Below are 3,204 nucleotides of genomic sequence, written 5' to 3' on the forward strand. Positions count from 1 at the left end.
CATATAAATTTTGAGTTGAAGGTTCATTTTTCTTGCTGATGGATGTCCAGTTGTTACAGCCTCATTTTTTGACAAGATCGTCATTTTTTCCATCGAATTCCTACTATACATATAGCAAACATCAATTAAAGTATGTGTGTTTCTGGATCTTCTGGTCCATTAGTCCGCGAGTTTTACCTTTCATCGACATCACACTACCTAGACTACTGTGGATTTATAATATTTCTTAAAGTTTTAAAGAGTGAGTTCTTCAGCATTGTTCTTTTACTAAAACTATTTCAGTTACTTTAGCTTTTCACATAAATTTTAGAGTTGGTTTGTCAATATCTAAAAAGAATCTTGTTAGGGTTTTCATTAGTATTGCACTAAATTGATGCATTTATTTGACTAAGATCAAACTTCTTAACTATATTGCATCTTCCAAACCATGAACACAACATGTCACACCATATATCATATATATACATATATATGTATATGTATATATATATGTGTGTATATATATATATAATGCTAAAGAGGATATCAATCTAGGTAAATGATGGTCATGGATATTATTCTAATATTCATAATAATATTAGAATAATTATTCATATTATATATTGTCTTATTTGATCTCCTTAATCAGCACTTTTTAGTTTTTAGCATGCACATTGTGCCCATTATATAAAATTTATGCTTAAATATATCATTTTTGGGATATTACAGTAGATTGTATTATTTATTCTTTTTTAATTTCAGTTGTTGTTTACCCGTTACACCAGAAATATCATTGCTTGTACATTGTTCTTTTATCCTCTAACCTTGCTAAAGCCGCATATTATGTACACAAGATTTTTTTTTTTTTTGCAGATTCTCTTGGATTTTCTACATAAGCAGTTATGTCTTTTGTGAATGACAATACTTTTATGTATTTCTCATTAATGAGGATGCGTTTGATTTCTTTTTCTAGCTTCATTAAAATCTCTATCACTTCAAGTACAATATTAAATAGTAGTGGTGATTATTATAGAACATAAATCTCAGCAAAAATAAAATAAAAATAAAGAGGCAAAAGGAGCAACTAAAAAATAGAAAGGAGTGGTGAGAGAACAAAACTTCTAAACAAAATGAGTATTTCTACTGAATGTAGACACATTCTCAAAAAAGTATTATAAAATCAAATCTATCAAACACACGGACACCCACACCAAAACCAAGTAGTTTTTTTCAGGAATGCAAGGTTGGATCCACATTCAAAAATCAAACAATGAAATTCAACATAATAATAGCTATGACAAGAAAAACCACATACACCTATAATATCTGAGAGTGATCACTTAGTTTCCCACCTAAGGAGAACATTAAGTCATTTGCATTAAGTATATTATCTCTATGCTTTTCTAGATGTTCTTTATCAAACAAAGACATGTATTTGCTTTTTTAGATTATTGGATTATGACTGAATATTATTTTTTAATGCTCACTTTAAACATACAGATATAATATAGATAAACATGGCTGAATTCAATTTGCTAATATTGTCTTAAAGATTTTTGTATCTATGTTCAGGAGAAATATTGGACTGCGGTTTTATTTTCTCTTAATATATTAAGTTGTTTATGTGAGTATAATGCTGGACTCATAAAATGAGCTTGTTCCTCAAAATAAGTTTATTTCTCCAAGAATCTTCTGAGGCTGTCGATGAAGCAGCTAAAGAATTACTTGTATCCTTATTGTTACAAGGTCAACATTTGAATTAGCATCTTCCAAGCAGTCTTCTGCAGGAAACGTGCCCGTGCTTCTCTTACGAGTTTAAGCCCAGTAGATGAGCAGTCTTTGAATATACGTTCTGTTTTCAATGGAAATTGCAGCAGAAATACACTGATCATTCTCAAAAATCCCAAACTAGATTTCCTTTATGAATAAATACTTTGAAAATTTCCATTTCATTTTCTCTGATGGTACTTTTACATTCTTAATCACCTCTCCAGAAATTATATTTCTCCTAATAAAAGTGTGTGATACATAAACATACACTTCACTCTTAGTTTTCTCTCCGCCCCTGGTCCAATTAAAATGTGACTCATGAGCAGCCGGGCTCGGTGGCTCAGCCTGTCATCCTGCGCCTTTGGGAGGCTGAGGTGAGTGGATGGCCTGAGCCCGCAGGTTCGAAACCCGCCTGGGCAGCGAGACCTCATCTCTACAATAAATCAAAAAATCAGCCGGGCGTGGTAGCGCAGGCCTGTAATTCCAGCTACTTGGAAGGCTGAGGCAGAAGGATCGCCGGAGCCCAGCAGGTCGAGGCTGCGGTGGCCGGGAGCGGCCACTGCACTCCAATCTGGGCGACAGAGTGAGACTCCAACTCAAAAAAAAAAAAAAAAAAAAAAAAACCAACAACTTTCCTTTGTAACTTTCAGCAAATATAATGACATTATGTGTGACCTTCTATTAGGTTCGGTTGACAAAAATGAAATGATGTATTACGCAATTTTTAGATGGCCAATCACATCCCTCTCACTTCCCAATTTAGTATTATTATGATTTAAAATAAAACTTTTTTCTTCTAAAAAAAAAGAGATATATATTTTTTAATTTTCTACAAGAGTTTATAATGAGTATTAATTTTCTCTTAAATATTTTGTAGACTTCACCAGTAGAATCATCTAGCACTGGAGTTTTAGTTTTAGAATTTCTTTAACTGCAATGTAATGCTTTTAAGTCAATACATGTGTATTCAGGTTATACATCGCTTCTGGGTGAGTGAGTTAGGTAATTTGTGACTTGAAGAAATGAGCCCATTTCACCTGTTTTCAAATTACATGTATACAATTATAGCATTTCCTTATCTTTTAAAAACTTTGGAATCATAAGTGATAATGACTCTTTTAGTGATATAACTTTATTTCTGATGCTGATCATTTGTGTCTTTTTTTTTTTTCTTTTTTGAACTTAACTGTATTAAAAAATAGATAGAGGCTGGGTATAGAGGCTAATGTCTATAATTCCAGTACTTTGGGAGGCTGAGGCAAGAGAATTGCTTGAGTCCAGAAGTTTGAGACCAGGCTGAGCAATATAGTGAGATCTTGTTTTTACAAAACATTTTTTAAAAATTAGCCAGGTGTGGTGGTGCACTTCTGAAGTCCCAGTTATTGGGGAGGCTGAGATTGGAAAATCACTTGATCCCAGGAGTTTGAGGTTACAGTGAGCCAGGCTCACACCATT

The sequence above is a fragment of the Carlito syrichta genome, unplaced genomic scaffold, assembly GCF_000164805.1.
Source record: "Carlito syrichta isolate Samal-C Ts95f unplaced genomic scaffold, Tarsius_syrichta-2.0.1 Scaffold309011, whole genome shotgun sequence".
NCBI classification, from domain to species: Eukaryota; Metazoa; Chordata; class Mammalia; order Primates; family Tarsiidae; genus Carlito; species Carlito syrichta.